Here is a 12,612-nt window from a genome sequence, read left to right as displayed (position 1 = left end):
AAAGTGAACATAGACAAGTCAGAAATCATGTATATAGGTAAGGGCAGAGTAGTAAAAAAAAGTATAACATGCAATGTATTTTTGATAATAAAAGAAAAAAAACACGCCCGATCTCGGAAGCTAAGCAGTGTCGGGCCTGGTTAGTACTTCGATGGGAGACTGCCTGGAAATACCAGGTGCTGTAAGCTTTTTCCACTTCTCTTTGCAAACAGCAGAGGGTGGAAAGAGCAGGGAGTTTACTCAGTATCAAGGGAAATCCAGTAAATTAAACCTCGGCAACATTACTGAAGTTAATGATTGAATGTTCTAAGGATTTTTTTCCTTGCAATTGTTACACATTGGCTCTTGTTGTGTAACAAGGAGGAAGGTCACAAATTGCAGCAGTTGAAGTATTTACAAAGAAAACTAACTTAAAGTAAACATGGTAATCAGTTCTGTCTGTAGTGTGTGGATGTGTGTATAAAAATAAGAATCCCACAAACGCCATGCTGCGGCTGCCATGTCCATGTGGACGGGACAAGGTTTCTAAAAGTTAAATTCAATAACCAGGTACAGTCACTGCCCTATTCAGCTAAGTTCAACACAGCGCTGGGGGTTGAATACTTTAGGGTGATTCATGACAAACAAATTAAAGTATGCAGGATGTGCATATAGCCGGGACACATACTGCAAGAGTATCCTGAATTCCAGTGCCATAAATGCGGAATTCAGGGACACTATGCAAGAGAATGCAGCAAGGAAATAAAAAAATGCAGTCTCTGTGAAAACAAAATGGAAGACTGCAGATGCAACAAAAGCGAAGCAGAGGAAGACAGGAGTGAGGAGGTGGAAGAGAGCGGAGAAGGAAGTGAGAGCAGAAGCAGCGTGGAGAGAGACACAGAAGGCATGGAATGTGTGGAGGAGGAAAACGTGGCTGGCGCAGTTAGTGCGACGGGTACGGGAGAGGTGCAGCGGGATGACGAAAAAAAACTAAAAAAGGAACGGAGGAGACTGCGGAGGTGGACGCAGGCATGCGGAGAGGAGAGCGGACGCGGGCTGAGATGACGGCGGAGAAGGAGACGACAGAAGGAAAGAGAGAGTGGAGAAAGCAGACCTGGAGACAAGGGAGGAGAGAAGGCGAGGAAACGACGAGACGAGGAGTGACTCCCACAGAGACAGACGAGGAGTCCCACGAATCACAAACGGTAGGATCAGAAACAGATATGGAACTAGTGGAAAAAAAATCATTCGCTTACGGCCATACCACCCTGAACTGCACATGTGTGACTGTCAGCTGACTATTCGAGTATTGAGAACGTGGAGCACCGCGGGTGACTCTGCTCTCCTTTTTTGTTTTTTCCCCCCATCCCTCTCCTTTCGTTTTTCTACGAGAAAAGACTTTCTAAGTTCATTTAAATAACTGTTTCACTGTTTGGGGGAATTTTCCCTCTTTAAACCCCCGTTTTTGGGGCGCTTTTTGTTTAAAAAATGACAGACCTTAATAATGATCGGACACGGAACGGAATAACGACAAATGAGCAAGACAACAGACTGAAAACGAACGAAAAAGAGTTTGGAAAATATCGGGACGGAGAGGAATGAAAGGAAGCTGACGGTGAATGTGGAGATAGGAGTAAATTCAATAAGCGCGATGGAGCTTATGAAGTGTGTGCGCGCGAACTCTGCGGCGGACTCGTGGCCTGCCGTTTCATCTTGGCAAATAAGTATGAAATGACAATGAGCCATCCGAGAGGGAAGGAGAGACTGATGGAAGGATTTAAGATCGGGGACACCAGGGTACACGCCAGGGAGCTGACCAACGATGAGATGGTGGTGTCGTTTCTCAACTTGCTGTTCTACGTAGAAGATCGGGAGATCCTGGAGAAGCTGCAAGGCTGGGGAGTCTCGGCTGCGTCACCAATCAAGAGACGGATGTGGCCAAGTACAAACGTAGCAGACGGGACAAGATTTCTCAAGGTAAAGTTCAATAATCAGGTTCAGTCACTGCCGTACTCAGCTAAATTTAACACTGCGCTGGGTGCGGAATACTTTAGAGTCATCCATGACAAGCAAGAAAGAGTATGCAGGATGTGTGTACAGCTGGAACATATATTGAGGGAATGCCCGGACTTCACATGTCACAGATGCGGAGTCCAGGGGCACTATGCGAGAGAATGCAGCAGGAAGCACATAAAATGCAGCCTGTGTTTAAACAAGTATTTCGCCTTTACTCTGTGTCAGCAGAGCCTTTAGCGGCACTGTGGTTGCAGAATGAAAAAAATAATCAAGGGCATAGAGTTGCCAGGTGGGAAGGTGAGCACATTATATCAGTATGCAGACGACACAACAATAACAGTAAAGGACATGGAAAGCGTGGAGGAGATATTAGACAGTGTAGAGTTGTATGGTAGGGCATCAGGGGCAAAAGTGAACATAGACAAGTCAGAAATCATGTATATAGGTAAGGGCAGAGTAGTAAAAAAAAGTATAACATGCAATGTATTTTTGATAATAAAAGAAAAAAAACACGCCCGATCTCGTAAGCTAAGCAGTGTCGGGCCTGGTTAGTACTTCGATGGGAGACTGCCTGGAAATACCAGGTGCTGTAAGCTTTTTCCACTTCTCTTTGCAAACAGCAGAGGGTGGAAAGAGCAGGGAGTTTACTCAGTATCAAGGGAAATCCAGTAAATTAAACCTCGACAACATTACTGAAGTTAATGATTGAATGTTCTAAGGATTTTTTTCCTTGCAATTGTTACACATTGGCTCTTGTTGTGTAACAAGGAGGAAGGTCACAAATTGCAGCAGTTGAAGTATTTACAAAGAAAACTAACTTAAAGTAAACATGGTAATCAGTTCTGTCTGTAGTGTGTGGATGTGTGTATAAAAATAAGAATCCCACAAACGCCATGCTGCGGCTGCCATGTCCATGTGGTGGTAGACCTGGTGAAGGAGAGAGCAGACAGAGGGGAGAGCCCAGTCTGCAGCCCTCTTAAATACTGGTCAGCACAGGTGTGCCATATCACTGCTGATTACTAAGGTCTGACTCCGCCTACAGGAACCTGAAACACACACCAGCACAACACCACAGCAGGACAACTCCAGGGTTGTCACACCCCCTCCATAAGAACAGGGTCCTATAGGTGGAGTGCAAAGGACCGTCCCACTGGTGAAGTATCAACTATAAGCATGTTTAAATCAAAATGCAACATGTTCTTGGACACTTCACAATTTTACACTACTGATCAACAACTACTCAATAAATTTAAATTGCTTACCAGGACGTTAAAGTACCTATCTACCGATACCTAATCCACCGGCCAACAACACAGCTTCTCCAACTGTGGAGCTGCAAGCACAGGAGCACAAGTTAGCAAAGATTTCCATCAATCAAATTTTATTTCTATAGCCCATATTCACAAATCACAATTTGTCTCATAGGGCTTTAACAAGGTGTGACATCCTCTGCCCTTAACCCTCAAGTGTAAAGAAAAAGTACTACAAAAAACCTTTTAACAGGGTAAAACATCATTCACATCATTAAAGGCTTTCTGACATCGATTTGACCACTGGAATTTAACCTTTGGGTAAAATTACCCACCTTTGCTGTTACAGGGCGCACCTGAGAGAGAAGCTCCAATAGAAAAGGATCCTCTTGCTGCTGGTTTATCAAATCACAACGAGAGACAGACAAAGGAACAACAGGCAGCAACACAACATCCTCAGAAATAACTTCAATTTTTTTTCTCTTTACCAGTCTGTGCTCAGGTTACTGCACAGGCTGGAAATACCTCTGGGTCAGCAGGTTCCCTCACTACTGGTGTAGAACAAGCTACCAGTGAAGGAAGCAGATCAGGCCATACTCTGTTGCCAGCCAGATCATTCCCTAGGATGATCGCCACTCCTGGAACAGGTAATGATGGCCGGACTCCCCTGGACACCTCCCCCTTCACTAAAGAGCAAGACAACCAAAAACGATGCAAAGGAGCAGAAAACAGTTGCATACCCATTCCCCTATACAGCACACAACTCGCTCAAAAAGACCAAAGAAAGTATCCACATCCTTCTCACAATTTTGGTAGTAACCTTAAATTATAAACTACATCAAAATTATCTGTGGACACTGTTGGAGAAACTGGAGAAACCTTACCATCTTTAATCAGATCCAACCTGTACCTCTCATGCTGTTGTTCAGCCTCACGCAGCTTAGTAGTTACCTTTAACCGTTCAAACTCCCATTCTTGCTCCCTGGCATGAACCTGCTCTTCATGGGCGCGTGCTTCACTCTCCTGTTGGTGATGTAGCAACATAATTTCTTTCTTCTGTTCAAATGTTAGGTCGCCAAAGTTAGACAAAAAAAAAAAATTGTACTACCCTTTCACCTTGGTCTGGCAGCTACTTCCTCATCAGTTACAACCTCATCTCTGGAACAAACAGAAGGGGGTAACACTGGCAAAACACAGATATTTCCTAACTGAGCCCTTAAAGTGGAGTGCATTACTTCCTTACGAACTCTCTTAGGAAGCTCCATTTCATAATGCTCTAATTTTTAGCAACTGCTTCCTGGTACATTTTCCTAGCACCTCCACACTTGGACACTGCACAAAATCCTCCATGGTAGCCATCTTTTCAAAAGAACAAACCCAGATAATGAACTGGTGAAGACAAAGCCAATCCCAAGTTACTAAATCACTGCCCTCCAGTTCAGGCCAGGCTTACTGAACACAGTTTAAAACCTGGTGTAACTTTATTTATTTAATAAAACTATTTTTTTTTTTAAATTCACCTTTGGAATACCTCTCCCCTGACTATCTGCCTAACCAATGCTAACTACATTCTCTGGACCCTAGTCTTCATGCATTTCATGATAGGTGTTTTAAACACAAAACCAATGACCAGGTAAAGCCCCAGCTATGCTGTTACTCACCAGACAGACATGGACGTGTACCCAAGACACAAAGTCAAATCATGTTTATGCACCAAAAACAACAAACAAAAACAACAAACCAACAGGCCCCCCGAGAGAGATACTGTTGCTTATTCCTACCAGGAAAGGTAACTCCAAAGGTAAATCCCTTTATGCCTCACACCAGGAACAAACTGTTTAAATAAACCATCCTCTGCTATGTCTGAAATTCTTTGGCTTTTGTCCAACTGAGGACCCTCACTTCAAAACCACTGTAGTGTTTTAATACCTGATAGCCAAACTTCCTCCTGATTAGTGCCTGATAATTAATACAATTAGTACAACAGATGTAAGCTAAAAGTACTACATTCACACCCTAAAGTTATCACACAACCTGGACACACAGGCAACAACTAACACTACTATTCCAGGGGGAAAATATACTAGAGGCCTATAACTTTCTCAGTACAAAAGAGTGAGAAACAAACCTGGATCTGGATCCCGGACGAGCCCCCACTTGTAACACATGGGCTCTTGTTGTGTAACAAGAAAGGAGGAATGTCACAAATTGCAGCAGTTGAAGTATTTATTTACAAAGAAAACTTACTTTAAGTAAACATGGTAATCAGTTCTGTCTGTAGTGTGTGGATGTGTGTATAAAAATAAGAATCCCACAAACGCCATGCTGCGGCTGCCATGTCCATGTGGTGGTAGACCTGGTGAAGGAGAGAGCAGACAGAGGGGAGAGCCCAGTCTGCAGCCCTCTTAAATACTGGTCAGCACAGGTGTGCCATATCACTGCTGATTACTAAGGTCTGACTCCGCCTACAGGAACCTGAAATACACACCAGCACAACACCACAGCAGGACAACTCCATGGTTGTCACACAATATTATGACAAAATTGCACCTTCATTTTGTTTTCGTGAACATTTCCCCTGATTTATTCACATGTATAAATACGGTATTGTGGGTGGAAACTTTCGCTTACGGCCATACCAACCTGAACACGCCCGATCTCGTCTGATCTCGGATGCTAAGCAGGGTCGGACCTGGTTAGTACTTGGATGGGAGACTGCCTGGGAATACCAGGTGCTGTAAGCCTTTTCACTTCTCTTTGCAAACAGCAGAGGGTAGTTCTGCTATTTGAGAGCCGACAAATCTTAGAAAGAGCAGAAAAGATTCACCATCAGAAAAAGAAACAGTATGTGAAACCCGGATATTATTTCTGAAGGAAATTATTGAAAATTGTAATGATTTTTCTCTTGCAGTATTATGACAATTTCACCTTGGGCTTCTCTTTCCTTAAAATTAAATAACAATAGAAACCAAGTTTCAATAGTCACGAAGCAACAGTAGTATTGATGATGATGGTTCACTTGTATAAATAAGGTATTGTGGGTTGAGTCCTTCGCTTACGGCCATACCACCCTGAACACGCCCGATCTCGGAAGCTAACCAGGGTCGGGCCTGGTTAGTACTTGGATGGGAGACCGCCTGGGAATACCAGGTGCTGTAAGCTTTTTCGAATTTTCTTTGCAACCAGCAGAGGGTGCTGTTGCTGCTGCTTCACAGGAGAAACATCTTGGAAAGAGCAGGGTGGACTCACCATCAAAGAAAAAACAGGATATGGAACACACACATCATCACTGAAGGAAGAGAGCGAAACATTCAAATGACTTTTGACAGTCAAAACACTACTTCATTCATGCAATAGTAACATATCATTCTCAAAATGTCATATTTGGAGAGAAGGATGAAAGAGCAGGGAGTTTACTCACCATCAGAAAAAGAAACAGTATGTGAAACCCGGATATTATTTCTGAAGGAAATTATTGAAAATTGTAATGATTTTTCTCTTGCAGTATTATGACAAGATTTCACCTTGGGCTTCTCTTTCCTTAAAATTAAATAACAATAGACACCAAGTTTCAATAGTCACAAAGCAACAGTAGTATTGATGATGGTGGTGGTTCACATGTATAAATAAGGTATTGTGGGTTGAGTCCTTCGCTTACGGCCATACCGCCTGAACAAGCCCTGAACGCACCACGGAGTGAACGTCATTGAATCGCGACCATAACACGGAAGCAGAGCGCCACGGGTGACTGCTACGGACCTTTATTTTCCACCTTTCTTTCTCTTATTTTTATGTTTACATCCAACCGGACGTTAGCGTTGTGATTGTTGTGTTTGTATTGTGTATATCCCCCCGTGGCAGTGACGCACTGTACGGGGGTCCCTGTGCCTTTTCCTTTGTGTACCGACGTTATGACGGAGGCTAACACGGAGCGGAGGACTAGTGACGGCGTTACTAACGGGAGAAAAGAGGACAGAAATATGAACATAATGCAGAGCAAAGGAAGCATTAGCATGGAAAGGGATGAGAGGAAACTAACTGTTAATGTGGAGATAGAGGGTGAGTGCGTGAAGACGACGACGATGGAACTAATGAGGTGTGTGCGAGAGCTGTGTGGCGGCTTGATGGCATGTCGATATATTGCTGAAAACAAATACGAAGTGACAATGAGTCACCCAAGAGGGAAGGACAGGTTAATGGATGGGTTCAAAATAGGAGAGACCAGGGTGCATGCCAGGGAACTGGTTAATGATGAGCTAGTGGTCTCGTTCCTGAACCTACCGTACTATATAGAAGACAAAGAAATTATTGAGAAACTACATTACTGGGGTGTCTCGGCTGTATCGCAGATTAAAAGAAGGATGTGGCCAGGAACAAATGTAGCGGACGGGACTAGATTCTTAAAAGTAAAATTCAATAACCAGGTGCAATCACTACCATACTCTGCAAAGTTCAACACAGCGCTGGGGGTCGAGTACTTCAGAGTCATACATGACAAGCAGGTTAAGGTATGTAGGATGTGTATACAGCCGGGGCACCTATTGAGAGAGTGCCCTGAATTCCAGTGCCATAAATGTGGAATTCAGGGTCACTTTGCAAGAGAGTGCAGCAGGGGAAAGAAGAGATGTGGACTGTGTGAGAATCTAATGGAGGAATGCAGATGTAACAAAAGCGAGGCAGAGGAAGAAAAGAGTGAGGAGGTGGACGAGAGCCGAGAAGGAAGTGAGAGCGGAAGCAGTGAGGAGAGAGACACAGAGGACATGGAAAGTGTGGAGGAAGTCGTGGCTGGCATGGTAAGTACGACAGGTACGGGAGAGGTGCAGCGGGACGATGGAAAGGAAAAAAAAGGGAAAGGAACGGAGGAGACTGCGAAGGTGGACGCAGGCATGCAGAGAGGAGAGCGGGCGGCGGCTGAGAGGACGGCGGGGAAGGAGACGACAGAAGGGAAGAAAGACAGAGAGGAGAAAGGAGACCTGAAGACAAGGGAGGAGAGGAGGCGAGGAAACGACGAGACGGGGGAGAGGAGTGACTCCCACAGAGACAGACGAGGAGTCCCACGAATCACAAACGGTAGGATCATAAACAGATATGGAACTAGTGGAAAAAAAATCATTCGCTTACGGCCATACCACCCTGAACTGCAAATGTGTGACTGTCAGCTGACTATTCGAGTATTGAGAACGTGGAGCACCGCGGGTGACTCTGCTCTCCTTTTTTGTTTTTTCCCCCATCCCTCTCCTTTCGTTTTTCTACGAGAAAAGACTTTCTAAGTTCATTTAAATAACTGTTTCACTGTTTGGGGGAATTTTCCCTCTTTAAACCCCCGTTTTTGGGGCGCTTTTTGTTTAAAAAATGACAGACCTTAATAATGATCGGACACGGAACGGAATAACGACAAATGAGCAAGACAACAGACTGAAAACGAACGAAAAAGAGTTTGGAAAATATCGGGACGGAGAGGAATGAAAGGAAGCTGACGGTGAATGTGGAGATAGGAGTAAATTCAATAAGCGCGATGGAGCTTATGAAGTGTGTGCGCGCGAACTCTGCGGCGGACTCGTGGCCTGCCGTTTCATCTTGGCAAATAAGTATGAAATGACAATGAGCCATCCGAGAGGGAAGGAGAGACTGATGGAAGGATTTAAGATCGGGGACACCAGGGTACACGCCAGGGAGCTGACCAACGATGAGATGGTGGTGTCGTTTCTCAACTTGCTGTTCTACGTAGAAGATCGGGAGATCCTGGAGAAGCTGCAAGGCTGGGGAGTCTCGGCTGCGTCACCAATCAAGAGACGGATGTGGCCAAGTACAAACGTAGCAGACGGGACAAGATTTCTCAAGGTAAAGTTCAATAATCAGGTTCAGTCACTGCCGTACTCAGCTAAATTTAACACTGCGCTGGGTGCGGAATACTTTAGAGTCATCCATGACAAGCAAGAAAGAGTATGCAGGATGTGTGTACAGCTGGAACATATATTGAGGGAATGCCCGGACTTCACATGTCACAGATGCGGAGTCCAGGGGCACTATGCGAGAGAATGCAGCAGGAAGCACATAAAATGCAGCCTGTGTTTAAACAAGTATTTCGCCTTTACTCTGTGTCAGCAGAGCCTTTAGCGGCACTGTGGTTGCAGAATGAAAAAAATAATCAAGGGCATAGAGTTGCCAGGTGGGAAGGTGAGCACATTATATCAGTATGCAGACGACACAACAATAACAGTAAAGGACATGGAAAGCGTGGAGGAGATATTAGACAGTGTAGAGTTGTATGGTAGGGCATCAGGGGCAAAAGTGAACATAGACAAGTCAGAAATCATGTATATAGGTAAGGGCAGAGTAGTAAAAAAAAGTATAACATGCAATGTATTTTTGATAATAAAAGAAAAAAAACACGCCCGATCTCGTAAGCTAAGCAGTGTCGGGCCTGGTTAGTACTTCGATGGGAGACTGCCTGGAAATACCAGGTGCTGTAAGCTTTTTCCACTTCTCTTTGCAAACAGCAGAGGGTGGAAAGAGCAGGGAGTTTACTCAGTATCAAGGGAAATCCAGTAAATTAAACCTCGACAACATTACTGAAGTTAATGATTGAATGTTCTAAGGATTTTTTTCCTTGCAATTGTTACACATTGGCTCTTGTTGTGTAACAAGGAGGAAGGTCACAAATTGCAGCAGTTGAAGTATTTACAAAGAAAACTAACTTAAAGTAAACATGGTAATCAGTTCTGTCTGTAGTGTGTGGATGTGTGTATAAAAATAAGAATCCCACAAACGCCATGCTGCGGCTGCCATGTCCATGTGGTGGTAGACCTGGTGAAGGAGAGAGCAGACAGAGGGGAGAGCCCAGTCTGCAGCCCTCTTAAATACTGGTCAGCACAGGTGTGCCATATCACTGCTGATTACTAAGGTCTGACTCCGCCTACAGGAACCTGAAACACACACCAGCACAACACCACAGCAGGACAACTCCAGGGTTGTCACACCCCCTCCATAAGAACAGGGTCCTATAGGTGGAGTGCAAAGGACCGTCCCACTGGTGAAGTATCAACTATAAGCATGTTTAAATCAAAATGCAACATGTTCTTGGACACTTCACAATTTTACACTACTGATCAACAACTACTCAATAAATTTAAATTGCTTACCAGGACGTTAAAGTACCTATCTACCGATACCTAATCCACCGGCCAACAACACAGCTTCTCCAACTGTGGAGCTGCAAGCACAGGAGCACAAGTTAGCAAAGATTTCCATCAATCAAATTTTATTTCTATAGCCCATATTCACAAATCACAATTTGTCTCATAGGGCTTTAACAAGGTGTGACATCCTCTGCCCTTAACCCTCAAGTGTAAAGAAAAAGTACTACAAAAAACCTTTTAACAGGGTAAAACATCATTCACATCATTAAAGGCTTTCTGACATCGATTTGACCACTGGAATTTAACCTTTGGGTAAAATTACCCACCTTTGCTGTTACAGGGCGCACCTGAGAGAGAAGCTCCAATAGAAAAGGATCCTCTTGCTGCTGGTTTATCAAATCACAACGAGAGACAGACAAAGGAACAACAGGCAGCAACACAACATCCTCAGAAATAACTTCAATTTTTTTTCTCTTTACCAGTCTGTGCTCAGGTTACTGCACAGGCTGGAAATACCTCTGGGTCAGCAGGTTCCCTCACTACTGGTGTAGAACAAGCTACCAGTGAAGGAAGCAGATCAGGCCATACTCTGTTGCCAGCCAGATCATTCCCTAGGATGATCGCCACTCCTGGAACAGGTAATGATGGCCGGACTCCCCTGGACACCTCCCCCTTCACTAAAGAGCAAGACAACCAAAAACGATGCAAAGGAGCAGAAAACAGTTGCATACCCATTCCCCTATACAGCACACAACTCGCTCAAAAAGACCAAAGAAAGTATCCACATCCTTCTCACAATTTTGGTAGTAACCTTAAATTATAAACTACATCAAAATTATCTGTGGACACTGTTGGAGAAACTGGAGAAACCTTACCATCTTTAATCAGATCCAACCTGTACCTCTCATGCTGTTGTTCAGCCTCACGCAGCTTAGTAGTTACCTTTAACCGTTCAAACTCCCATTCTTGCTCCCTGGCATGAACCTGCTCTTCATGGGCGCGTGCTTCACTCTCCTGTTGGTGATGTAGCAACATAATTTCTTTCTTCTGTTCAAATGTTAGGTCGCCAAAGTTAGACAAAAAAAAAAAATTGTACTACCCTTTCACCTTGGTCTGGCAGCTACTTCCTCATCAGTTACAACCTCATCTCTGGAACAAACAGAAGGGGGTAACACTGGCAAAACACAGATATTTCCTAACTGAGCCCTTAAAGTGGAGTGCATTACTTCCTTACGAACTCTCTTAGGAAGCTCCATTTCATAATGCTCTAATTTTTAGCAACTGCTTCCTGGTACATTTTCCTAGCACCTCCACACTTGGACACTGCACAAAATCCTCCATGGTAGCCATCTTTTCAAAAGAACAAACCCAGATAATGAACTGGTGAAGACAAAGCCAATCCCAAGTTACTAAATCACTGCCCTCCAGTTCAGGCCAGGCTTACTGAACACAGTTTAAAACCTGGTGTAACTTTATTTATTTAATAAAACTATTTTTTTTTTTAAATTCACCTTTGGAATACCTCTCCCCTGACTATCTGCCTAACCAATGCTAACTACATTCTCTGGACCCTAGTCTTCATGCATTTCATGATAGGTGTTTTAAACACAAAACCAATGACCAGGTAAAGCCCCAGCTATGCTGTTACTCACCAGACAGACATGGACGTGTACCCAAGACACAAAGTCAAATCATGTTTATGCACCAAAAACAACAAACAAAAACAACAAACCAACAGGCCCCCCGAGAGAGATACTGTTGCTTATTCCTACCAGGAAAGGTAACTCCAAAGGTAAATCCCTTTATGCCTCACACCAGGAACAAACTGTTTAAATAAACCATCCTCTGCTATGTCTGAAATTCTTTGGCTTTTGTCCAACTGAGGACCCTCACTTCAAAACCACTGTAGTGTTTTAATACCTGATAGCCAAACTTCCTCCTGATTAGTGCCTGATAATTAATACAATTAGTACAACAGATGTAAGCTAAAAGTACTACATTCACACCCTAAAGTTATCACACAACCTGGACACACAGGCAACAACTAACACTACTATTCCAGGGGGAAAATATACTAGAGGCCTATAACTTTCTCAGTACAAAAGAGTGAGAAACAAACCTGGATCTGGATCCCGGACGAGCCCCCACTTGTAACACATGGGCTCTTGTTGTGTAACAAGAAAGGAGGAATGTCACAAATTGCAGCAGTTGAAGTATTTATTTACAAA

At 43.9% G+C, this 12,612-nt stretch overlaps 1 non-coding gene and 1 pseudogene across 1 annotated transcript; both read left to right on the top strand.

The window, feature by feature from the left end:
- Positions 1–5,870: 5,870 nt before the first annotated feature.
- LOC117773544 lies at positions 5,871–5,989 on the top strand. The gene has a single exon (XR_004615972.1). It is a non-coding gene; the product is annotated as a 5S ribosomal RNA (ribosomal RNA).
- Positions 5,990–6,298: 309 nt separating this feature from the next.
- LOC117773547 lies at positions 6,299–6,407 on the top strand (annotated as a pseudogene).
- Positions 6,408–12,612: the final 6,205 nt, after the last annotated feature.

This window comes from Hippoglossus hippoglossus, chromosome 13 (assembly GCF_009819705.1).
Source record: "Hippoglossus hippoglossus isolate fHipHip1 chromosome 13, fHipHip1.pri, whole genome shotgun sequence".
Lineage (NCBI taxonomy): Eukaryota > Metazoa > Chordata > Actinopteri > Pleuronectiformes > Pleuronectidae > Hippoglossus > Hippoglossus hippoglossus.
The sequence above is the reverse complement of the archived record's forward strand: the minus strand, read 5'-3'. Positions and strand labels throughout refer to the sequence as shown.